The sequence below is a fragment of the Cebus imitator genome, unplaced genomic scaffold (assembly GCF_001604975.1).
Source record: "Cebus imitator isolate Cc_AM_T3 unplaced genomic scaffold, Cebus_imitator-1.0 Scaffold100, whole genome shotgun sequence".
Taxonomy (NCBI): domain Eukaryota; kingdom Metazoa; phylum Chordata; class Mammalia; order Primates; family Cebidae; genus Cebus; species Cebus imitator.
In genome coordinates this window covers 3,516,383-3,544,092 of record NW_016107415.1, presented here as the reverse complement: position 1 = coordinate 3,544,092, position 27,710 = coordinate 3,516,383, and the positions used below count along the sequence as shown (strand labels likewise).

Below are 27,710 nucleotides of genomic sequence, written 5' to 3'. Positions count from 1 at the left end.
AGGAGAGCTGGTGGGGCGGATGGTGATTGGTTCAGTGGGCCGCTGGGCGGGAAGGTTGCTGGTCTTGGGCCGGGCCAGGATAGAGTGAGATAAGGGACCCTCCCTGTGGGGGAGGAAGGGCCTTCCTTTTTGGGAATTAGGCTCTTTCCACATGGCTGGGGAACGGGGCCAAAAGTCCTCTACCAGACAGAGAATAAAGAACACGAAGGTAAGAAGTTAAAGTAACTCTAGCTACTTTGCAGAAGTAGCTAGAGTAAGATTCTGATAACACTCTAGGTTTTAGACTTATCTCTGCAGAAAATTGGTAGAAGTGTTTTCAGCTTGCTTTCTTATTTCTAACCTGTTTCTCTGCTTTTAAATCCATCAAACTGTCTGTATATAGGGTGACCAGCACACAATAAGAATAAATGTATTGCACCTTAGCTTTGTTATTTAACTATGTCCCAAATAACTTAGGATCATGCTGCATTGTACAGTATTTACCAGGTGTTCTAGTCTTTTCAAGTCTTGTTTCTATTCCTTCCTTTAGCCTTATTACTGTAACGTAATTCTGCCTCTCTAGCATTGTCCTGGGATAGTCATGCTCAGGCGCAAACTGTTATTAGGCTATTAGACCACACTTTGTTTATCTCGGTGTACTTTGGAGCTGAATAATCACCTAATTATTCCCCTAACTCCTGTCAGCAAGTGCCTGTTTGGTCATCTGAAACCAACAAACCAAAGCATTTTGCTGAACAAAAAAAAGCCAGAGAACATTCCACTTGCAAACCCATCAGGTCTCTAAAGTGAGTGTTTGTGTGTAACCTCAAGTCAGCCTCTTTGAGACTAAGACTTTGCCCAGAACTTAGTTTCACCTTTCCTAGATGCAAACCAAAAACCCCTGTAAAGTGAGAACTCCTTTTCAAATAGCTCTGTAATCCAGCGGTGTCAGTACAAGGAAGAACTGAATGTTATTCTGGAATCCAACCCCTGTTCTTTTCTCCTATTAGACTTTCGAATCTGCAGCAGGAAACTCAGGACTTCGAGCTTCATTACCTATTCAGACAAACTTTGTACCTGGTTACCATCAGTTCTAGAGCCTGACATGTATTTATTGAATAAGATATTGAATGAGATATTTTGCTTTGAGCAAATAAAAATACCTGAAAGATTTAAATAGAACATTGTTAGTTTTACCTGCTTTCCTCAATGCCTCTGGAGCCTTGGAGAAAACAGAGGAAAACAACAGATCTATTTCTGCCTTTTGCAAAATGCAACCGTGTATACAAACCATTCTGAATATCCTTTCAATGAATTAATCCTCTGCGTTACTAAGCTGCTTCCTTCTACAGCTAAACAAGAGCAGTTCTTGTCACTTGTTGTCCTTGTATCAACTATTTTTAGTAATAGGAAAGGTTACTATTTTAACAAGCATTCCCTGAATAATAAATATCAGGAAATGAACCACTCCTGAGTTTCACCCTTTAGCTATCACTCTCTCAATCTTGGAAAGGGAAGCTTTATTGAAAAAAAAAAAAATAAATAAAAATAAATTTAAAAAAGTTAGTTTATGACTAGAAACAAATCATTCATATCTTGGAGAGAAATTAATACATAAAAGCCATAATTTTAAACCCAAATCCAAAAGAAACCGTCAAGGAACATTGTCAGAGCTGATTCAAGAAGGCCATTTGAAATCTCAAAGGTAGACAGATGCGCTAAGTGTTCTTGATTGGAGAAAGAAAGGCTCAGAGGCGTGAAAGAACATGGCACATTTAGGAATATCCCCATTCTGACCCAAATATTATTCACTGGGGGAACAGTGAAGAATGAAGCTGCAAAGATGAATCCCAGACTGATTTATTTGGGTAGAAAAGGGGTATGGGTGAGCAGGGTACAGGAGCAGATCAGGAGTGTGAACCTTAGGCAAAGCAACTCTGAAACTTGCAGTGGAAATCCCGGAAATGACTGCTGTCATCAGTGATGGGAGAAGACAAAAATATCTTCTCATTTGATGATCTATTTCTGAAAAGAGAACATAGAAATTGTAAGATAAACTATTGGCTTGAATTAAAGCCTATTAGTCATGTACATACTTTTGCTGACCCTATCCCTAATTTGAAATCTAGAATAATTTTTAAGATTATAATAGTTGCTATTTGTGATTCTTTATATATATTTTTTGAAAGTACTTCCATAGTGTTAGTAATGATATTAAGTATCATTTATTGAAGCTACTGTGTGCCAGGCATTTTATATTGTTCTCTTTGGAATATTAACAATTACTCTGCAAACTAAATATTATTATCCAAATTTATAGGGGAGAAAAACGGAGTAAATGTTTAGAAGCTTTAGTATTTTATCCCAAGACACAAAGCTAGTATGTAATAGAACTATGATTTAATCAAGAGTGCTTGTGACACCAAAGTCTATTCATTAAAACATGCTGGTTGAGGAAATCCATGGTGCTGAAGAGTTCAGGCATTCAAGTTGCTAAGTTTAAGTCTGGAAATGTCAACACTTTCTGAATTTTTAATTTTTTTCAGGGAAATTCTTTGAAAGTATGCAAACTCTATGATTTTACCTTCTATAGCAGGGATTTGAACATATAAAGCCTTTTCTTCATGAGGTTTCAGGCCTTTTAATGGCCAAATATGTCAAACAATACTCACCCTTCCTCTTCCTTGACGTCTTTAAGAAACTCAGCAGAATTGACTATTTTACCTTCCTGAAAAATCTCTTCTCCACTGGGCTTTGTTATACCCCCACATCACAGTTCCCTCCAACTGTTCTTATCCCTCCTTTTCATGATCTTTTATTAAAGACTTTCTTCTATTGCTCATTGAAAGTTAATGCTCTTCAAATCATCTTCTCCCTCGTTTTTATTAGTTTACACACTTTGTGTGAGTTTCATACAAAGAAACTTATACTTTCCCAGTTTCAATTGCCTGCAACACAAAGAAAATCATATCCTAGTGCCCCAAACCTATTAATATATAGCTTTATATAGCAAAAAAAGACTTTTCAGATATGATTGAGTGAAAGATCTTGGCATAGATAGATTATCCTGAATTATCTAGGTGGAACCCCTGTAATCCCAAGAGCCTCCTAGAAGGCAGGATGGTCAGAGAAAGAGAAGATACAAGAACAGAATCAGAAATCAGAAAGAGTAGATGGTATGCTGCTGGCATGAGAGAGAGAAAGGGGACCACCAGCTAAAGTGTATAGGCACCCTTTGAAGCTAGACAAGAAAGATGAACTATCCTCTAGAGCGTCCAGAAAAAAAAAAAAAAAGCCTGTCAACAACTTGAGTTTAGTCCAACGAAACTGATTTCAATCTTCTGATCTTCAGAACTGTAATATAGTAAATTCCTACTGTTTTAAGTTACTGTATATGGTGATTTGTTATAATAACAGGAAATTAACATATCTTCTGTATATTAAGAACTTTCAGGCATTGAGTCTTGTCCACATATGTCTCCTGAATTCCAGAATTATGTATAAGACTACTTGTTGCTTACCTCAACCTGAACATTTCTCAAATATATAGTTGAACTAAGCCCAACTGTCACCACCACTCACCCACTGAATTAGCAAGAATCACTCTTGACCACCCCATCTTTGCCAATCTCATAGCCAAGCTTTGTCTAAAAAGATCATGATCCACCCAACAGAAGCCAATGACAGAATAATTCTCAGCTTTGCATCACATATTTATCATGACATTCATTCAAAAGTTGTCTTGCCAGGTATTGACCAAAGACCATTAAAATGTCTAAATAAAGCACAGTTAAGAGTCTTTATAAGACTTGTAACTTATTGGTAAACTTTAAAATATGAGCTGGCTTCAATGGAAAAGGGGGAAAAAGTCCAGTCATTCGCACCAAATGTAGAAGAAAGGAAAATGAAGAGTGGTAAATATAATTTTCTCAAGAGTGCTACCACAAGGTCACTAAAGAAATTTAGACCTTAGAAATGCCAGTCAAATCCACACATCATTCTTCATCTGATACCTAGAATATCATATTCAGTCCTTGATAACATTTTTTGAGTGATATTAGATTAACTGAAGCTCGTCTAGAGAATGACAAAGGATAAAAGAATAATTTTTATATGAGGAACTATAAAAATTTTTAAATATTTAATACTGAGTGCTGACATGGTGTGAACTCAAAGGTTTAAATTAAAACCAACACCAGAAGTACTGTGACTCACTAGAAAAAAGAATTACCACTAAGAACCTAAAAATAAGCTAATTGTTTACATAGAATGACATTACATTAAACAGTACATTTGACATTATTATTAGCAATTAAGAATTAGCTGAGTAAGCATTTAGTACCAAAACTGTAGTGTGGAATACCATGCAGTAGGAACTGATGGGCTTCAAAGAAGCGAAGAAAGGAAGAAAGAAAGAAAAAGCCCTTGATTTGTATTCAGACTTTGCAATTGCTTTGTTGGCATGTGAACATGTATGCAAGTCATTTCATCTTTCTCAGTCTCATTTTTTTTCTATATATATTACAAATAATTCTTTAAATCAGTAAATTTTTTGTAAGAATATGTTAAGTAATACACAAAAGCACTTAGCAAACTGCTTGGCACACATCCGTTTTCTATAAATAGTGATATTAGTAGAAGTAGGAGAATTCAAATATTGGATAATGCGTTAGTCTAGATGACTTCTAAGTCATTTCTAAAATTTGTTTTCAACAATATAGCCAAATAGTTAATAAGAACAAAGCAACTTTTCTTTAAAGACAATTGGAACGTTTTGAAGAAATATCACTAACATACCTTAAGATATAGATCTGAGGAAATAGGAAAGCTAGGGAAATTCTGAATTACCAGACCCTGATGGAGAACTGAGTCTCAAGTGGGTAGGCTAAGGCTCTGGCTGCTCTAACAACATATGCTCATCTTATTAACCAAGAGTTGTGAATTTAAATGGCATCAAAATGATAGGAGGTAAATGTTGGGCTCATATGGAATGTGATGATAGAAGTGAGATTCTGTTAGAAAGCCAGAATCTTTGATGCACAAAATGAATAACACAGGGTCATCATAGAGAGAGAGTAAAAGGAAGTTTAAAGATCTTAATCCAGACTCTAATAATAAAAATACTTAAGGCACTTTTATTTTTCCCAGAGAAGTTATAAACTCAGCCCTGAACCCACTCATGTTTGTACATGATTCAGAAGCCACCATACTGAGTATTTGCATAAAAAGAGGCCCAAACCACTTAGGCAAAAACAAAGACCAATCAGTCAGGTGACACTTTGAATTGAGTTTAAAGTACCAAATTAATAAGCCATAAAGGAACAAATCACCATGAATTATTATAATATTATAACTGAAAAAAATCATTAACAATATAATGGATAAAAATATAAAATAATTATGTTTATAACAATTTAATAAATAAAAGAACAAAGTATAATATGAGAAAAAAATGATCTACTATTATAGTGATAAGACATACTTTGAAAAGAGCCTAATAAAATGTATGTAAATAAAAACTAAGGCCATTAAAATTTTAAAATATCAGTGGATTTTTAAAATAATGCAACAGCAGAGTTAAAAATAGATTTAGTAAACTGGAGATTAAAGAATGTACACAGAATAAGTCACAGAATGATAAATCTAGAAAATACATTAAGAGGTAGAGAGAATATAAGCAGAATATGACTGTGAATTCTTTAGACTTTGTGAAAATTAAAAATCCTCAGGTATGGGAAATACAATATGTTCCAAGTTAAAGAAATACGACTAGACCCATACCTAGGCATGTTGTACTGAAATTGCAGAGTGCCATTAAAAAAGATTTTCAAAGTTGGAAGAAAGAACATGTAATATGAGTTTTCTATTGCTAATAAATGAGTAGAAACTTAGTGCTTCTTGACAAATTCATTATTCCATGGTTTCCATGGTGAGGAGTCTGAGCATTCTTGGGTCAGGTCTCACAGGGATGCAATCAGGTTATCAGCCAGGTAGTTTTCTCATCTGGGTCTTGAGGGTCTCTTTTAGATTCCTGGCAGAATTTAATTCCTTGCAGTTGTAAGACTAAAGCCTCCAGCTTCTAGAGGCCTGTCTTCATTGTAGGCAGCTCACAGCATACATTTTTTTTTTTTAAAGGGGGAACAGAAGAGTACCTCTCTGTTTAGAAAGATCTATGTCCATCTTTTAAAACTTTTTACCTACATCCACTATGCCTAGTAGTTCAATTGTTTTGATGTTTAGATCCCACAAATAAATGAAAACGTTTGTGTTTCTGTGTCTGGCTTATTACACGTTACATAATATCTATTTCCATCCATGTTGTTGGAAATGACATGATCTCAATTTTTATGACTGAATAGTACTTCATTGTGTGTATGTACCACATAGACTTTATCCATTCATCTGTTGACAGATTCTTGGGTTGCTTTTAAATCTTAGCTATTGTGAACAGTACTACAAAAAACATAGGAGTGCACATATCTCTTCAATATACCAATTTCCTTTATTTCAAGCATATACCCAGCAATGTGATTGCTGGATCATATGGAAGCTAAATTTTCAGTTTTCTGAGGAACTTTGAAACTGTTCTCCATAGAGGTTGTATGCTTGATGGGGTGAGTACACAATTCTCCATGATGAGCTTATTTCACATTGCATGCCTGTATAATACATCTCATGTACTCCATAAATATATGTACCTTTTATGTATCCACAAAAATTAAAAATACAAAAAGTTTTCACCTTATTGCGTGAGTCTCATTCAAGGTCATTCGCTTTTTGCTTACTAAATTCAACCAGTTTGACACTTACATTTGCAAAACCTCTTCTACTTTGCCCAATAAGGTAACCAATGAAGGGAGTGTTATCCCACCTCTCCCATGTGTGTAGGGAGAGGATTAGACAAGGTGAGTACAGGAGGATTACAAACTCAGACCAATTTAGGGTTTTGTGTACAATAGATAGATTTTTCTGGAATGGAATTTCTATTATACTAATAGTGGGTATCTCTATAGCAACCACAGAAGCTGTCAATGAAATAATATTTGAATATATTGAGATAAAATTACTATGAATATAAACTTATTAGGAAAATATGAAGGACTTTTATCACTTCCCACCAAAGTAAATTATAAAAATATATTTTGAGACAGAAACACTAAAGGAAGAGCTAAAATATAAGAACAAAAAGGAAGAGGAGGAGTAAAAACTAAATGAACTCCAAGGAAGAGGAGTAAAAAGTTACAAAATGTGTGGGTAAATCTAAGAAATTGATGGCGATAATACATAAGACAGAAAGGGGAGTATTAGAATAAAATCCATGTTTCTTTCTGAGTTTAGTGCAAAGGGATAATATTGATTAATTGTAACCTTATTAAAATTATGTATGCATGTAAAATTATCAGCCTCTTCACTAATAGACCTTGATTGCATTATTTCCAAATAAGTAAAAGCAGAAAAATAAGTGAGAGAAGGTAAATAATCTTAAAGAAGACATTAAATGAAGGGGTAAAAAAAATGTATAAAAAGCCATGTAAACAAAATCCAAAAAATAAGATTCAACACCTCGGACCAGCTTACTAACTGATTTGCAGGAATTCTGTAAAAAGAAAGATGAGCAGGCATAGATTCTTGGTTAAGGATAGGTCTAAATTTTTCAGTAAAGATCCATCCTGTAGAAAGTCATCAACTGCTCTGGAGAAAAGTAGCAACATAAATAGACAAATGGACTTTGAATTATCTGTGATCATAGATTTGATAATACTTACACCAGGAGGTTTCCCTCCCATTGGACACTCCAAAATATCCTAATGCAAATAAATTTGGGAGACTGATTTCTTCACTACAGGATTTCTCATAATGTTTAGTAAACTGATGGAAATTAGAAATCCCTAAGAAAGAAGAATATAAAATGCAATGTTTCCTGAAGTTACTTGCCCAGGTATTCCATTGGGAAGTGTTTTGTGTATTCACTTTTGCCAAGTATGTCATGGGTTTATTGCACCATTGAATACTTGTCTAGACAAAGGCAAGTGAAATGAGAAAACCTCCCTTTTACCTTTCGAAAGGTGTGTGATGGGGGTGTGACTCTCTTTTTCAGTGCCCTGCTGCTCAGACCGTTAGGGGAGCATACGGATGGGCAGCCTGCGGGACTTTGACCCCACAACAGTGTCTAAGAGTGAATGTTTACACCTGAAACCCCAGTGAGCATGTGTTACAGGATGCTCTTTTAATTTAGCCATCAATTAGATACTTGCCTTATCTCAAGGTAAAAGGGCATTTTGTATCTCTGGGTTCTTGTCTTGGTGTACCAGAAGAATCAGATGACACATGGGCTCCGGGAATGAGTGCAAGATTTTATTGAGTGGAAGTAGATCTCAGCAGATGGAGGAACCAGAAGAAAGATGGTTTTCCCCTGGAGTTAGGCCACTTGATGGTCTGGGCTTTCCTACAACTGCCCCTGACTTCGTTTTGCTGGCTGATGGCCACTCTGGCATGCCAGTGTGATTGTAGGTTGGTGCATTCCTCTCGATATGCTGCTGTCCATGCCGCAAAAATGCCTGTCCTCACCCAGGTCCATGGGCAAAGGCCCAGGGAGGTGAAGCCCTAAGCCAGGCACCACTCTTCCCTCTACCCAACACTTTCCTTCCCCCTTCCCTATCATTTAAAGGGACCACACCCTTCCCTTTCTACCACTTCCCTTACATATTACGGGGACCAGTCAGAAAACTCAATGAATTATCATTGGAAATGCACTGACACCATTATGACATGAGACCACAAAGAGCAATTATGCTATTTAATGCCACAGGAAAACATCACAGATCCCCCTGAGAAAGCACTTTGAGAGCACATAACTTTTTTTGTGCCATATAGTTTCCACCCACCAGTAACAGGCCTTCTAAGAATACAAACACTTAAAAATTAATTGAATATTCATCATTTATAAAGATATCAGTTACCTTTATAGTATTTCTTCTTCATCTTAGAATTATTGTGTCTTAATTTACTTCTCTCTCAATCAAATACCTATGTTCCATATGGCTCTCTCCTCTGATAAGCGTTTCGGCAAACTGATCCCTGCTGTCATGTTAGTGAGGACTTTCTTTAATCATAAATAAAATGTTTGCATTTTCACATGGGCCTTTGGAGAACAATGTTTTAACTTCCTGAGGATGGCTCACTTCTCAGACCTCCTACTGGTTCGGAACTATGAAGAAGTTAGCATTGTGCCTAACACATAATAAGCCATCACATATATTGCCATTATTTTTATTCTTCTTGGCAGCTGAATTAACTTGGAAACCCTTTGGACCTCAGCTCCTCTATCTATTAAAAAGTGGGTGAAAATAATAAGTCTCTGCATCACTGCAGTGATTAAATAGGATATGCACAAGCCCCTGGTGTTGTGTCTGCTATGGAAGTTATTCCTTTCTTTCTGTGCAGAGGCCTAGTATAATTTTAGCTGCAGTTGAGTAGTCTTGAGATTAGCCTGTGATCACAGAATCTGAGACAGAATACAGAGAAAAATAAGCCACGGGCTAGTAAATAAACAGACTGGGTTCAACTGCTATCTCCAACATTCTTGAAATGACCCTGAGCAAATCACTAATCTTCAGGACCTTTACCTGTAAAATGAAGATGGAAATTATATGTATTATATATGTATGTATGTGTATGTCTGTATATACACACAGAAAAATATAGATCTAAAATGCTTAATAAATGAGAATTATTATTCTTATCCTGAGTCTGCCCTTAGGAATCACTCCATTTGAGTTTCTCTTGATGTCGCCTATGCCCAGGGATTACTCTGACACTACTAACTAGACTTTTAACCCATGTCAGCCACTTTCTAAAAAGACACAAGAGGGACAGAAGATCCTTTCCTACCCACTCAAACTGAAGTCACATCTCTATGACAGGGTCCATTCTTCTGCTTCTCCTTTTGCTTCCCCACAATGAACATTGTGTAGAGCACAGTGCTTACGTGTAGGGGAGGTGGCTGTGGTGGGAGTGACTGTCCCTGCGTCCTTGGTCTCAGGTTGCCCCTCTTGCCCTCTATGACCATGGAAAAGTCACTCTCGGTGGAGGGAATGAGTGTACTGGGGCCAGTCCTTTCTCCTGCTGGTTCTTTACTCCTGAGCAATCGCTCCAGTATTAGTTGCCTTCTTCCTCGCATACATTTTGGAGAACAGAAAAAAGAAAAAGGAAAGGTGAGGGACAGCAAAGGCAAACCCTCAGTGCGGAGTTGTGATATTGCAGTGGAGGGAGGACTCCTAAAGGCCCTCCGGTCACATCTGCCCCCTGTTTTCTACCCTGCGGTTAGGTATGAGGGCAGGTACGGATAGCCATTATTTAGTTAACACACTTGGGGGAAGGTAAATAAACCTGGTACATATCATCAAATTTACAGAATTCTTAAATATCCTCTTGCCTAAAGATATCTTCTTTACCAGAATCACAGGCTGCCAAAAATTGCACCCTTGGGGAGTTAGTCCTTTGGCTTCAAACAGGTGGCATGGGAGTTCCTAGGTAGGGTGCAAATGGGGGAGAAATAGCCTACTACAATTATTATTCACTCATGTTTCAAACAGATTAATATTATTAATAGTGGTAGTAGTATTTTGAGACAGAGTTTTGCTCTTGTCACCCAGTCTGGAGTGCAATGGCATGATCAGCTCACTGCAACCTCCGCCTCCTGCGTTCAAGCAATTCTCCTGCCTCAGCGTCCTGAGTAGCTTGGATTAAAGGTGCCCACCACGATGCCCAGCTAATTTTTGTATTTTTAGTAGAGACAGGATTTCACCGTCTTAGCCAGGCTGGTCTCGAACTCCTCACCTCAGGTGATCCGCCAGCCTCCGCCTCTCAACGTGCTGGGATTTTAGACATAAGCCACTGTACCCAGCCCCAAACAGATTTTTAAACCTTCTTTTGAGGTTTCAAATAACAGAACACTGATTTAGAAATAACAGGGTTGGGGATCAGGAGAATGTGACAAGGGAGATGACTGTGAGAACTTGGACATCAAAGGAGAGAGAGTGCTGAGCAGAAAGCTGCCAAGTATCAATCAGTTACAAAGCTGACCCTGGAGAAGGGAAACTGAGGAGGGTGTACCTAAGGGTTTCTAATCACTAGGAAACCAGAGGGGAGGAAAACCATGAAGAAAAGACACAAAAAGATAAACTGCCCTCCATGGAACAATTGTCCTACCGTCCTTCAAACCTGTGACCTTCCCAGACCCTGTAGTTTATGCTAATTTTCCCAGACCCTGTAATTTATGCTAATTTTAACAATTGTAATATGTTTACTTGGCTATCTCCAAGCTGTGAGGCCTAAGATAGACTCTGGGAAGAAGGGGCTCACAGAAATTCACACTATGTGTACACACACAACTTTCTTTGACCAGAGAAAGTCAGGGACCAGTTGGCACTAACAACAGAGAGAGAGAGAGAGAGAGAGAGAGAGAGAGAAAGAAAGAGATTGCTTCTAGACATTCCAGATGTGCTCCAATCTCCTTCCTCTCTTCCAGGGAAGTTATGGAAGGAATGAACTGTCCACCACTGATAGTATTGGGAAACCCTAATGGGCTTAAGTATTTGCTGGCTTGATAATTTTTTTCCCCCTAACTGGCTTTAGATGAAAAAAAAAATTCTCCTCTTCCTCCCCACAGACTCCCTAGCTACTTCCAAGTCATTGTCTATTATTCAATCTGTACTTTGGTTTTATGTCATCAGTCTCTCAGGATAACTTTGTGGGTGGCCTCTTCCATCCTTTCTTGAGTAGATTATTATGGCAGATTACTGGATTAGTGGTTAGACCACTAATGATGGCATATGACCATTTCCTACCTCTGTGATCATTGAGTACTCTAGCAAACAATAATCTTTAAAGACTTTTTCAGTTTCTTTGTTTTGCAATTCACCTAAGACTATTCTTTACTCTCAAAATTCTCCAAATAAAATGGAATGCTATACCCTCAGAACACAAATAAACTTGCCCTAGATCTCCACCTTGGGATTTTACTTCTTTCTTTGTTTCTATTCTAGATAAAGCTATGTTTATATTTATATCTGTATCTATATATTAATGTATTTTTTATATCTCAATATAAATTGCCTATCCCCATTTTTACACTCACACCAGAATCATTCATTTACCTGCAGGGTACATTCAACCAAATACGTGTTTTTCTTCTCTCTGTTCTCAACCTTTTGTCCCTTTTTTAAAGGCAGGACATTTTCTGCCCAAGGCTTAAACCAGTCATTGTCTCTTTAGGGAAGAAACCTGAAAAGTCAGTTTTCTCACATGATGATTGGCTATTACAGGATTTGGAGGCCTCTTTTGATTATGGGATCTGATACCTTGCTATCTGCCACCTCCAAGGAAGCTAAGAGCTTCCTCAGGAACAGCTGTAGGGGCTATAGGATTTCATGAGAGATGAAACTATTTATCTGATGTTTCTTAAAATTTCAACAAAACGGAGGTGATGTTTTTTCCTTGATCCATCTATTTTCCATTAATTTTTTTTTTTTTTTTTGCTTATAGCAGGCCTGATATTAAAAGAGAAATATAGAGGTGTTTGTGTGTCTGAACATGTGCATGTGCATATGTATGACTGTGTAAGAGCATGTGTGAGTGTATATACTTGTGTGTGAGTGAAGAACACTGTATGTGTTATATGTTTCTGAATCTATATTTTTTGGCTCTGAAATATATTCCAAATATTGCTGTTCCATTATGCTCTACACAACCTGGTGACCTTTCTGCAAATATTTTTACCTGTCAACCACAAATGCGCACATACAAAGCAAATCTTTGCCTTCCAAGGGATTGCTGGCAAAGGAAATTCATAATAGGTAATTGTGTTTTTGTATACTTTGATGGCATCACAATGCAAGGCCAGGCTATGAAAGGTCATAGAAGCCTTCCTCTATGTCTCTAAGACAGTCTACTTATCACAAAACTGAAGTTAGAGGACGTTATATAATAATGATTACCTGACCCAGGTATCTTTTTTATTTTGTGAACAAAAAGTGGAAAAGATAATGCACACTATTTGTTCTACTCTTTATATAAGGTAATTAGTCAAACTCCTCCCTTTGGGAAACATTCACATTCCCACAACCCCTCTTATCTAAGCCTACTTTAACTGCCTGACTCTTTTTTTTATTGATATATATATATATGTCCACATTTATGGAGTACATGTCATTATTTTTATATGCATAGAATATGTAATGATCAAATGGCCTCTCTTCCAACTTTCCTCTGATTTATCATTCCTGGGTTTGCCATTTAATAACCTAGCGCTCTTAAATAGCACTGAATCCTCTCAAACAAGGCACAGACTCCTTTGCCTGAAATGCAAGGGCCTCCACAATCCAGCCCCAACACGACTCATCTGGCTGTATCCAAGTGTATCAGTGGTCCTCAGTTCTGGATGTCCCAGCCCAGAATAAGTAAGTCACAACATCTGCAGAAAGCACAAGGATCAACCATCCCTCTCTTTTTAGAACTATGTTGCCCTGAGAGGCAGGGCTTTCAGTGCTCAAACCAGGAAAGTATTGAACAAATTGGTGCATTTGATGGACCTGAGCCATCCATCAAAAATGGTTTCCCGGTTATTTCTGAGACTCACCCAATGTATTTTTACATGGTACAATCATTCCACCAGTCTTTTGTCACCTTCATCTGTTGGCTCTACCCTAAGGTGCTATTTTCTCTGAGCCTTTTGTACATTGTTCATCTTCCCATGACTTGTCTAATACAAAGTGTTATCTCTCTGCCTGGATTAACTGTAGGTTTTCTCCACAGTTACTAAGAGAGCACACAGGCCCTCACCTTCATATTTGAGTCCTCTGCTTTGCCGTCAAACTGCCTCCATAGGAGAGATGAAAGCCCTGCTCTCTAACACCCACATCGAAAATCAAACAGCCTCCCCAGCAGAGGAGTGCAGCTTTCATCACTGATGAGTCCTTTACATTTACAAAAAGAATAGTTAACATTCTAGACTGGAGGATTCATATTTGGCATCAATCCACCATTTGGAGGCTTCACCATGAACAATGAATAAAATATGTGTCATATTTGAATGACTACGCAGTTATTCTTTTGGCTGTTCTAAAACAAAACAAAAGATATATTTCAAAACAACTTGCTTTCTTTATAGAAACTGTTCAATACATTTAAATTAGGTCTCTTGAAAAGTCTGTGTCTACTTACCTCACTGCAAATACTTACCTGGTATATGTGAATGTTTATTTGTATATCCATGTTTTGACTTCTGTCTACTTAGAGTGGAGCATAATATGGATTTTATAAATGTGTATGTGTCTTCTCTCTCCATTTTTTCTTAATAGTTTACCTTTTTTCTCGTTTATTTTGCCAGAGTTTTCCAAGCTAATATCCCAGCAAAGAGAGAACACAAATAGAAAAAAAAAAAGCAGAGAGAACAAAATAATTCTTCACTCTTAAAATTTCAGCATAGGTATTTGAAACTCATAAAGAGGACAGGATTTGAAGTATCTAGATATATTTTAGTTTGAAGAGTTTAACATTTGAAGGACTAAGTTTTAGCCATAAAAATAGCTTGAGAAAGACTGAAAAGGGAGTCAGCTCACCCTGTCCTCAGGTTAGGTAAAGACTCCATGGTCTGGAGAAAAATGATGAAAGAGGAGAGGAGAGACACAAAGGGTAAAGGGGCTTGAACACTGGGAGATCCTGTGCAGGGGCCTGTATGGACTAACCACAGAGCCAGGGCCACATCTGAAAGAGGATCCAAAAGGAACCCAGGTGTGTATGGGCAGGCGAGAACAAAGGGAGCATGTGGAACACAACTCCATTAGTTACAAAACTTTGTAGGGAAGTCTCTATCATCCCACTGTAGTTCAGAAGTAGAGAAATAGAAATGACTGTAATAGGGAAGCACAGAGGGCATGAAGCACCAGCAAGTTCTTTCTCATTTCAGATTTGTTCAATAGAATAGCCAGAGATTTCACCTGAAACTAGAAAAGAATCAAAGAAGTGGCCCTCCAGGTTAGGACCAAAAGAACATACATACTATCTTTATGATGTACATTGCTATGGGTTATGTTCATTGGAAACCGAACATGAATTTAGATTCTTTAGGGGAATACCTAACTGTGACCAGATGACCCTTCCTCCCAGGGTCTGAGATTTTCTCTCTCAGATAATTTAAATGCATCCTCAGGGATAGTGGGTGAAGATAAGACTCTAACTTTAAAAAAATTAATTTCTGTGATGAACATGTTCTACTGAAACCATCCTATGAATTACCTGTAATTTACATATTTTACAGAGAGAATAACTCAAAGCAACAGAGGGTATGAATTTGCCAGTGGTCAAAGGCTTCAAAAGTTGTAGAAATCGGACACAAACTCATTCTTGAGCTCTGAACCTCAAGGACTTTCCATCATATGGCACTGTCTTCCCCTGTCTTTTTCTTGTTGTTGGTTTTGTTTTTTGGGTTTTTGTGAATCATGTATCGCTATCTCTGTTTTTGCCAAGTCTCAGTAAGAACAAATCCAAATATCCCTCCCTGTTAGACTGTAAAATGGTTTGTTGATCAGAAGCAATGTTGTGAGGGATACTATGACAGTAAACAAGGCATCAGGTAAATCCCCAGGGCTAAAACTTAGAGAATGCAGGAAAGGCAAATCCATATTCTTGCTGAGTACAAAAATTAATATCTATTCCAATGACAATACATCACTTTCTTCTCTGTGGACAAAAAGGGATCTCATGTATTTGACCTGCCACGAGTTGCCAGTTACTGCCCTGGGGTTTGAGCTTGCTGTGATGTAACGTTAATTTCTACTGCTGGCAGATGGAGTTCTCAGCAGTGGCAGTTACCTGAGCAGCCTAGTGAGAAATCCATGTTTTTGACTCTATGCCTAACTTTCCTCACTGTCATCTTAGCTACCTCTATTCATGAGTCCAGTGAGCAAATGTGGAGTGTCAGGGAAGAAAGGCTGAATAATACCAACAGCGATGATTACCTTCTTCATGTGATTGCTGTGGCCACAATAGTCATGGGAGCATCCACTTGGCGGTACAAATGTGATGTGGTATGGCTCTGTGTCCCCACTCAAATCTCATCTCAATTTTAATCCCCGTAATCCCCACGTCAGGTGAGGGATCCCCGTGGGAGATGATTGGATCATGGGGGCAGTTTCTCCCATTCTGTTCTCCTGATAGTGAGTTCTCACAAATTCTGATGATTTTGGTAGGGGCTATTCCCCCTCCCCATGATCTCACTAGCCTGCTGTCAAGTAAGACATGCCTGTTTTCCCTTCCATCATGACAATAAGTTTCCTGAGGCCTCCCCAGCCATGCAGAACTTTGAGTGAATTAAACTTCCTTTGTTTCTAAATTACCCGGCCTCCAGCAGTATCTTTATGGCAGTATGAAAACAGACTAACACAAAATGCTCTTATATTCTGGGCAACTTACAAAATTCATTCACGAATTGATTACCAAAACTGCCGTCTTAAGAACCTTCTGATATTTCTTTAATTGCAAGTTTCTAACCATCTTTCCAAACTATTATCCACTTCTACCCATGGAATTAATATACATCTAAATTGTCAATCATCCCTTCCTTCAAAGAAAGGTGAGCATCATATTTAGTTTTTACATTTTGCCCAATAGGAGTATCATCATAGCTGTTGTTATTCAGAAGTATCTCTGAGTGACACAATACATTTTTGGCTGATGTCAACATATTAGATTGAGTCATCTATAAATAAAACTTACTTGTTTTTTCCTCTGTCGATACTAGAGGAACTATTTATGAAGTCATAGTTTGTCTAGAAAAAGTGACAGTAAACCCACGGGAGTGGGCACATTGGGAGTACTAGTAATCTGATTATGTAACATGTTGGGAACTTTTGAAAAGCTTATCTCATTTCCTATTGATGTTGGTGGCCTACTGAGCACACTGAACTCTGCGGTTTACAAGTTCATGATAGCAGCTCAAATGATGACTTGTTGACCCATTGGGTCAGTCAAAGTTCTATTAGAGAATCAGAACTAGCAGTATATTTGATGCTTCTCAATATCATAAAAAATGGACATTTTCATTCGCATCTTTGTGTACATGTTTAAATACAGGTGAGCCACTGGCATTTGATAAGATCATGCCATCTTTTCAAGCTCTTTGCATTTATTGTATAAAACTTAGGAATTTCTGGCATCTTAACTTCACTTAATGTGAGCTGCTGTTATATTTCATTGTCAGTAAACAAGTCCTAGGTATTTGCTCATACAAATTAGCAAACAGCTTCTCCTCCTGGACTTGAATCTCTTTTTGGTCCTATGAGTCAAGCTGAGATATGTCTGAGGTCATGTAGACTGTAGGGTAGGATATGGAGAGAATAGATGTTCTCTTGCAAAAGCATCGATCACAAGGTCTTCGAATAAATCAAGAAGAATCTCATCAGCCCTGTAGGGGTGGGGGGGAGTAGCTGCATGTACTGTCTGAAGGAGTCAGTGAAGTTTGGAGGTTCAGAATACTCAAAATGAACTGTCACTTCAAACACTCACCTAAGAATTTTTAGGCCTAAGATTTTTTTCGGCCAGTATCCTTATGTGTTTATTCAAGACTTTGAATTGTCCCTATTTTGTTTCATCAACTCAAAATTGGTCTCTGGGTTTGATGTTTAGTTACATAAACCCAAAGGAATACAGGATTTTTTTGAGGGCACTCATAGAAACTCTCTAGTTCTTTGTTCAGGACTTGAATCAGAATTTAAAACCTGACCCCATTACTTTCTTGATCTGTGCTCTTCAGTTCAGTTGGAAGCAACCACATGGCCTATTGTCACTATATTCTTCATACCCATCAACATGGCCCACATAAGCATAGCTGTTGCCTTTAATAGGTGCATCTTTCCCAGTAACCAAAGGCAATACTTTAATAATTCTTCCATCAGTAGATGTTACAGATTACCACCATTCCAATCTATCCTGATAACCACTCTACCCTACCTTCAACTCAGCAGATCAGATAAACAACTCCAAGCCCCATGTCCTTCAGGTGTCTTACCTGAAATCATTCTGATACCAACTATTATACCTTTCAGAGTTCTTAGTTGCAGTTGCCTTAGTCTCCTGTAGCTATATGAGGCAGAAAGGGGTTTATTACAGAATTTCTAGTAGGCTAGAAGATAGAGGCAGGAGAAAAGGCTTTCAGTAAAACAGGACTCTTGTTAACAAAAACCCACAGTCACTTCCATGCTATGATGACACCTGTGTCGTTCCACATCCTCCAAAGAGTCAGTCTCCATGCTGCCCCTTCACGTTGTTGACTTTGTCTTTCACTGTGTCAGATGTTAGCTTTGCTTGTGGAATTTAGGTCACATACAGAAGGGATGCTGAAATTTCTTAGCTTTCCAGATTCTAAAGGACAGGGAGATATACTAAAGAGGAGGTGGAGTTGGCAGTGAGTGAACCAATCTGCACAATGTAGCCAAAGTACTTTGTGTTTTAAATGGGTTTTGATGGCAAAAGTCTGTCAGCCAATTATACTTTTATTAATATGAATAAATATTGTTGAATGTAACTCCTCTGAGAAGTACTCTCAATACCTTAGATACTTCCTTGCATTTATTACTATGCTATGTGCTACCTTATATTAGTATCTGACTCTTCTATATGTGTAAGTATAGAATTTTCTGTCTCTCCCATTAAGGCCAACACTTCAGGGAATGTGGGATGAATTCCTTTTATGCCCCGCTAACTATTAGGAGAGAGCATATGAGGAAGAACATAGCTATTACCTGAGACATCAAGGACATATGCATATCAGTAGATGTGTCATTTTAAGTGTCCACCTCTCTGACTTTATATTTTGTACCCTGGAAACTGGAAACTTTTAAATAAAACAACATTTTAAAGCAATTGTTACAATTATGGAAATTATAAAATATTATATGATTAGGTGCCCTGCCAGAGGGTACACTGCTAAAGAATCCATTTTTATTTGTCTCTTTTATATTTTGTTATTTTCCTCCTCTTTTCATGCTGGAGAAATGCTACATTTTATGTTATAATCTACTATATTTCTCAGAATTATTGAGAGATGCCACCCTTAAATGGTAGGTTTTGTTTGAGTAAATCCTATACTACCTAATTGTTCATAGAAAGGAATATAACAAAATCCATGGATTTGTGGGGATTTTTAAAAAATATACCAGAGGCATGAGTACTGATCCAATATTTTGAGCCTGGGGCTAGGTATATAAACTTAAATAAATAATTATTAAGAACGGTGATCCTGGGAACCCAAGGAATGATGACACTTGCCCTGTGGGATAAGGGATCCTTCTCTTTCAAAAATGACTGTGGCTTCTGCAGAACCTCAACAAGCAGTAACACTATCAGAAGAGTTGGCTGACCTGACCGTCAGCCTGTAAGTTACCAGTCATCAGCTGTCACACTATAGCAGTGAGAAACAGTGGCAACCTGGTTTCAATGGTGCAGGAACTCCTACAGAATGAAAAACGCCCCAGGATTCTGAAACAATAAAATAGAAAAGGGGTTAGACACTGAAATTCTTGCTGTTAAACACGTGAGAGATTGAGCAGTTTATTTGAAAAAATAAGAGATCTGAGTGTGCTAGATCCCGTCAAGCCTGTGGAGCAATTCATACCATTTACATTTAGGTTGCCTTTCTTTCTATTCAGAATTTCTGCCCTAACATTTGCAATAAATATCTGAGCTTCAGGGATGTCATCAAAAATTGAGGAGCAGTACTAAGTAATGTGTTAAAATTATCACATTATGATGCTTTATGCTTTTTTTTTTCTTTTGGAGGATTGGGGATAAAATCACTAATATTGAGAAAAACCATTTATTTTGTAATCACTCTGTTAACACCTTCCCAGCTCTAGCCTATGATTATTTCTTTGTATATTACAGTTATTTGAAACATTTTAGAAATACCAGCAAAATAAAAAACACCATGGACTTTCAGGACTCAATATATTTTACATGATATTGTACTCAACATCTAGCGCTTTTGGGTAATTAATGGGTTTCGTTGGGCTTAAAAAAAACATAAAGCTGTTCACGGTTTTCTGAGTCTAACTACAGGCTGTGGGAGTCTTCAACCCAATGGAGACTGTAAGACTTCAATGAATTTTATGTACAAAATGAGGACAGTGCCTCCTTCTTAGACTCAATGGATTGTCCAATGGATTTGCATATATAGATAAGTCATTTGTACAAGTGTGTTATTCAGTGATCCTTTCCCTCTATGTGAACATATAGCACTTATTGCTTGCACTGTTCATTAGGTAAAAAAGTATTCTAAGTGCCTTGAGACATTATGTTATGTAGCCTTGATTGCCTCTCTCTTCATCGAGTACATTCTCTGAAGAAGGCAAGTACCTGAATCAAAAGGCTGTTTGGGGGGCAAAATACAATAAATTGCCCACTGCAGCAACCCTCTAAAATGGAAGTGTCACTAAGTGATGTCAAAACTCTGTGGTGGTCGATCTACATTTGTAATTATTATCCCTTATCATGCCCACTGATCCCTGCTTCTCCTGTTCATTCCCCTTCTGTGGCTAATCTTCTGACTAAGATTAACTCTACTCCTGTTTCTGCCCCACTTAATCACACGGCAGCTTTCTTCCCTGCCATTCCATGGTTTTGCAGTGATTATAAAGTGACTTTTATCATTCTGCTTAGCAATTAAGGCTGGTAAGACTAGATTCATTCTCTGGGTTCTAAGTTCAAAACAAGCATTGAGACTCCCATTTTCTACCTTCCATATGTGGCAATTAAGAAAGAATAGAATTCAAGATGACAATTTGCCAACATTTAGGGTATATGAGAGATATACTACATAGATGATTTTATTCTAATTAACCTGCCAACTTAAAAAAAAATAGAAGGAAATATCCTTGACTCAATATATAAAAATAGTCATCTCTCTCCATCTGAAATATATTTATTTTCAGTTATGGCCACAATTTAACTTACAACCTGTGTCTTTACATAGCTAAATATCTTCCATGAGTGGCTTCTGTGTGTTGTCTCTACTGTGTCATATTAAATTAACTCCTAAAATCACTGCTTCCACCCTATCTGCCTGAGTCCCAATAAGAAGAACATGCATGTCAAGTTAGAATGGTTTAAGAAAATATTATTTACAAAGATAATATTTGCAAGAGATGGTGTAATAACCCAAGGTTAGTATTACAGGAACCGTGAGAGCCACCACCAGGCCCAAGAAGATAAGAAGATGAAGTCCTTACTGGAACCCAGAAAGAGAAAGGCATAGACAGGACACCTTAGAAGCATAGTGATTCCAGGACCATGCCAGCCCAAAGTGACCCTACTGGGGGAAGCTGGGAAATAGAGATCCTAACTTTTATCTTCTTTCTCCTTCTAATCTTCTTGTTATTCCTCTTTGGAAAAACCCAATAAAAGCCAGACAATAAGTGAAAACATTGAAGAAATATGCAGGTCAGCTTTTTGAGCCTTGAAGCAAGTAAAGAAGGGCAGTGAAAGTGGATATGGGGTTGGAAGACATGAGACAAATTTCACCTTAATATTCCACTGGAATTATATCCCCAAAAAGGTAACTCTTCTCTAGTTTTCCTATCAATCGGCCTATTTTTTAAATGCATTTATATCATCACCGCATTTATTTTGCCTCTTTTCTCTGGACTGCATGACACACTTCACTCCTCATCTTTATCTAGACCTTGGCTTTTCTTTCATTTTGTCTGCACACCTACTTTTCCTCTTCCAGACTCTCCTAGGAGAAACATCTGATATGCTTTCTGAGTGTAATCTGTCCACTAAGTCATCCAGCACATGAACACCAGCTTCATACCACTAAAACACAATTCTCATCATGACATTTTTCTTCCTAAACTGTTTTGATAGCTCCTTCGTGTCCATAAGATACATTCCAAAAACCTTTCTTAATCTAGCCCCTGCTTCCCTTTCCACACCCAACTTCTGCTCTCTTCTCCCATCTCTTGTGTTCAGCCAGACTCTCCAATTTCCTAAGCACGTTCATGCCACTGAGATTTGAAAATACGTCCCATTCTGTCTTAAATTACTGCTGTTTTTTTCTGCCTAATGCACTATTTTATCCCTCTAGACCTAGTTCAGACATGTGTGATCTATGATTTCCCCTTTCCCTCTTCCCAAGAACAATGGATCCCCTTCCCTCTGCTGTGCTTTGGGGGAAACCTTTGGTGACCCTTTGCCCTAATTTCCATTTTGGCACCAAACATAAAAGCTGTAATTATTCCTCCCAGTTAAACAGTGTTTGAGGTAGGAACACACAGTGCTTCATCTATCACCAAGAATATATCCGGGTGCTTGGCGCATGGAAATTTTCCTAACATATCTGCTAAGTAAATGAAAGGTGACGAGCCTGATATATTAATACCACCTTCCACCTGTTACCTGAAGAGCAATCTTTCTGTGCATTAACAAGCATCTTCATATGTAACATGAACTGTGGTCAGATGGAGCCTAGGAATAGCCATGGGATCCAGCTAAGCATTCCTCCTATGGGATGGATAACAGATGAGGAGCTGGTTCAGATGAGGCAAAGTTATCATCTGCATTGGGGCAAGTATCGACTGGTGGCAACTCCGTCTACTGAATATCGGAGTTTCTCTTTTGTATTGAAGCTTCCCAGTCAACTGGCAGAAAATTCCCTCTTATAGGGCTCCTGAATATTCAAACAGTGTCTTTCAGGTCCACTCACCTGTCTTACAGAAGGATAGACTACTTTCTGTTGGACTGGTACCAGCAGCCTGCTTTCTGGGCCCTACCTGGTGACCCCAGTGTCACATTCCTCCATCCTCTTACATTCCTGCCATTCTTTCTTCTTTCATTCCTTCTCTTCGTACCGAACTTCCAACTATAAAGTTCATCTTTTCCTTTTATAGTTAAACTCTGGTGCTCCCTAAAAGTGACACTCAAATAATCAGTGAATGGAAAACTGATCCCCTTTTCTTCCACATTATACATGGCCCATTGCCAAAAGATAACAGGAGTGAGAACAAACGTGTTCTTTCCTTCTAAGGTGGTAAATCCAAGAAAGTTAAACAAAAGATGTTACCATATTAAACCAGGATGAAAGTTCACATCCAATCATGATAGCTTTATCTAAGGTTAAAAGTTCTGAATGCCTGTCATTGAACTACCCACTCCCTGTGTGGTGACAAGTTACCACCCCCATATGGTTGACAAGATCAACCCTCACTATGCACAGTCTAGTTTCCATCTAAAGAAATGACTCCATATGTACCAGTAGAGTTCTCATTTAAGTCTTTAAAGCTTTCAAGAATACTAGTTTATATGCAGTTCTTCTGAGGTGGCAGTTACCTTAACTGGGCAATACCTTAATCGATGGTTAATAGTGTCCTTTAGTTTACAACCCTCTGAATGCAAAATAAATAAAACAAGGGATGAAGAAAAAGTATCTACTAGTCATTTGGATGTGGAAAGGAGAGTTGTTGAGTGGGATTTAAAGAGTTTCAGAAACTTTAACGACTTCACTATTTTTCTAAAAAGCGAGGTTGAACGTGAATTTATTTATTTATTTTTTGTTAAGCTGATCACTGCCAAATGTGTTTTTCCTCTTTCTCTCCCTTCCCTGCACATCTTTTACTAACTGGAAACTTAGAAGTGCAAGAACTCTTATTTATGTTGCCTTAAGCATTGGATAATTATTTGGGCCAATTTTGTTCATGGGGGAATTACAATACTCTAGGCAGTGACACAGGTTTCAGTTAGTGTATAATAGCCAAGCAAGTTTCTCATTATTTCAAAAATAGCTGCTGTTTTCTTTTTCTCAATTCCAGACTACTTTGAACACATATCAATTAGGAAATTCCCATAGGTATTGCAGTGACGGCCTCGATTGAACAAAACAGTTGTCCTAATTCTTTATATTTTATAGGCCAGTTGTAGAATTTCAGGCCTTCTGAGTCTTGATATATTACAAAAATATTCACCAAAGAGAAAATGTATTGACAGGATTACAGGATGATTCTTCTCCTATTGGTTTTAGACCAGGCCAAAATCACATAATCCAAATCATTTCTCAATCTCTTTTTCTTCAAAATTGTAAGTAGCTACCACAACCCTATCTTTTCTAGAACACATTGGACACAGCAAAATGCAGAATACTTGCAGGGAAAATCAAGACAGTGGTCAAACATTAGTGTGGCAGAAGGATAGCTCATGTCAGATCGTTTCTAGCTACATGTCAGAAATGATGAAAATAAAAGGAAAAAATGTTTTTCTGTTGCATCATGTCTACTTGTTAAAGTTTTAGAAATCATCAGAGAAAAGAAGAGTGCTAGATTTAGAGGCAGAAAACCTAAATCTAATTCTACCACTTACAAGAATTTAATTGTTAACAATTAAATATAACATATTAAATTTCAGTCTTCTAAATTACGTTGTATGATGCTATTAATGTGATCAGTTCATGTTAGGTAACAGCAGGGCAACACCCCCAGAACTTGGAGATGAATTAACTCTCTGAGAATCTAATAAGAAAGTAGCAAAACCCAGACCCACATAATAATTAACTGATAGTTTGCAAGAAACACCCTAAATCTTTCTAAATACTCACACGTAAAATAGTAATATACTTACTAGATGATTTTTGTGGGTATTAAGTGACTTGATTCCTCGGAGACTAGATCTCTAGGTGCTCAACAAAGCTTGGTCCCTTCTCTTTCCTGCCTATACTACAGCTAGTGCTCAATTTACGACCACGATTGGTTCTGACAGACCGGTCGTAACACAATTTGGTCGTAAGTTGAGTAGGCTATATGTACAGTACTGTGAAATGATGTTATAAAAATCTTTAAGTCATATTTTATTATAATTTTCTTTCATTATTATATATCATAATTTTCTTTGTTCATTTTATGCCATTTGTATCATCTCTACATCATTTTGTTTCTTATTTTTACATTCGTCAGGTTTAAGTAAAACACTGCATTACCAGTACAACTGGTTTAATATTTGCAAAACATACAAAATTACAAAATACAGGTGCATACAAAAATACAAAATACGGGTGTAAAAAATACCATAGGAAACATTTTCCCAATTGCAAAACATATCAAAATATATAAACATGTACGAAACATTTTATTGGCCGCTGGTGCTTGGCTGCGGATCGTTGACGTCGTCATCTGAGGCAGCAGTTGGGGTTACCGGAGTTGGTTTTTTCATAAACATGGTGAGCTTTGTCTGAATTGTATGTTTCTTTTTTTCTTCATAAATTTCATGATACGGATGAAACACATTGTGCGCCATCCGTTCAATCCTTGCAAATTGTTCGATGTTTGGGTCCACTGCTTCAAAATGTATAAGAAGTTTATTGGGAGGAGCTTTATGAAAAATATCCAACACACAAAACACAAATTGCTGTATCAAGTCTGGAATAACAGTTGAAATGGTGCACGCGGAGATGGTAGTGATGCCAGAAGCTGGTCCGCACTGTTGTACGCCCAGCTGGGCAAAGTTTGTGCTGCCAGGCACGGAGCAGTCGTGGCTGGCGATTGTGGTTGTAAAGTCGAAGGCTCGTAAGTCGATCAATACCTGTATAGCCCTGGGAAAGCATGAGAGCAGAAAGACATCAACAGTGCGTGGTATTAACATGTCACTAGAATGTGGTATTGAAAAGTGAAAGGGAAACAGGGAGGAGAAAGTGGTGAATGGTTTTTGCAAAAACTCTAAAGAGGACATCCCCAGTGCCTTATGGGCCTTAAGCTATTGTAGCGAAAGCCATTCGACATCCATTCTTTCATGGACTGAATACATGTTTACTATACAAAGCTTTCATGACAATTTGCTTTCTATATAAATGTTTTCTTAGGGATGAGAGCACAAATTAGTGGTTTTGAATGTTCTAGGCTTTTGGCAATCTTATTTCATGCACTAAACTAATAGTTGAGATTTCAAACCACTTTGTTAGAATTTTAAAAATGTTAGTTGGCTTGAGAAAAACCACAGAGCAATAATCACTTTCCTGTGTACTTAAAATTTAGAGTATATGCGTCTACTCCTCTGCAGAGCTAACTCTATGTCATAATCTCCTAACCAAAGTACTGCATGTAGGGCGGGTATGGTGGCTCATTCCTGTAATCCCAACCCTTTGTTCAGCTGAGGTGGGAGGATTGCTTGAGCTCAGGAGTTCAGGACTAGCCTGAGCAACATAGCGAGACCTGGTCTCTTCTAAAAATAAAAATTTAAAAATCAGCTGGGTGTTATGACACATGCCTGCAGCCCCAGCTGCTCAGAAGGCTAAGGCAAGAGGATTGCTTGAGTCTGGGAGATTAAGGCTGCAGTGAGCTGTGGTTATACCACTGTACTCCAGCCTGGGCAACAAAGTAAAACCCCGTCTCAAAAAAAAATACTGTATGTTACCTCAATACCATGGCTTTCTAAGTATAATAGCTATGCTTCATCAAGATTTTCTTAATGATTTAAAATGTTTTAGATAATTATAAATTGATATGTAAGAAGTAATACAGAGAGATCTGGTGTAACCTTTGGAGTTTCCCCCAATGGTGACATCTTGAAAACCTCTAATACAGTATCAGATGAGATACGGTCATTGATACACTCAAGACACAAAATACTGGATTCCCATTATGGCAAAAGTTCCTCTGGTTGCCTTTTTATAGCCATACTCACATCTCTCTCTTAACCCTTGGTAACTAGTAATTTGTAATCCATTTCTATAACTTTGGACTTCCATTATGTAAGTGGAATCACACAGTACCTGACTGTGGCTTCCCCTGACACCCAAGAGAAAGGCTAGGCATTACTCTCAATTGGGGTTGGAGTCTTGGCTTCCTCTGGGCCTCTCCTGGCATCTCTCTGGCTGAGCGATGTAGGAATTCCTCTTTACTACTCTCAAGGCTTCCACTGACACCATGATGAGAGGCAGGTGGTATCCTTGGTTCCCATGGGCAGTGGTGAAAGTCATGACTTCATTAAGCCTCCTTTGACCCTCTAACAAGACCCCAGAGGAGAGCCAGGCATTGCTTCATTACAGATATTTGTGCAGACAGAAGTCCAAATTCACCTCTGGGTCTCCACTGACACCACAGGTGGCAGGAGGACCTTGCTATCATCCAGTGGAGATGAAGAGTCCTGGGTCCCCACTCAACCTTCTCTGCCAACTCCCTGGTAGAGGTCTGGGAGCGCCTTACAATAGCTTCTGAAGCAGGAGGGTCTAGGATCCCCACTTTGCCTTTTGTGGTATGGGTGTGGGTGGGGCCACAGTTTGATCTGTCATGTTTAGTTGGAGCAGAGTGGTTACTGTCTAAAAATCTTATGTTTCCTTTCTGGAACAACCTTTTGTTCAGGCTTTTTGTTGTCCTTTTGGCATTTCTGGGCTACCAGCTTCTTCAGCTTCTGTTTGGAATATAAGGGGCAAAAAAGAAACACAAAGAACTGACTCAACACCATGTTGTTCCTTGAATTCTGGGGTCCTGAGCTAATCTGCCTCTTCACCTTTCAAAGTCTTCTTTTATGTAAGAAGAAAACAAGCATGTTTATCTGTAATGACTGGGGGTTTTAGTCATCAAGTATTTTGTTTGTTAATTTTAATATATAAATATACCTAGCACAATCCCCCAGCCTAGAGTAAGACAGCAGTGTACATTACTAAAGTTAATATTTAGAATTACAACAATTCTATA

General features: G+C 38.0%; 1 long non-coding RNA gene across 3 annotated transcripts; it reads right to left on the bottom strand.

Moving 5' to 3' along the window:
• Nucleotides 1-9,295: 9,295 nt before the first annotated feature.
• Nucleotides 9,296-22,896, bottom strand: LOC108310038. 3 transcript variants are annotated; one of them, XR_001827596.2, is made up of 4 exons: nucleotides 22,739-22,896; nucleotides 10,434-10,508; nucleotides 9,968-10,152; nucleotides 9,296-9,605 (listed from the first exon to the last, which is right to left on the bottom strand). It is a non-coding gene; the product is annotated as an uncharacterized LOC108310038 (long non-coding RNA). The 3 variants fall into 3 exon arrangements; XR_001827595.2 differs by having other exon boundaries at nucleotides 9,968-10,148; XR_001827594.2 differs by lacking the exon at nucleotides 22,739-22,896 and having other exon boundaries at nucleotides 9,968-10,148; nucleotides 10,434-10,628.
• Nucleotides 22,897-27,710: the final 4,814 nt, after the last annotated feature.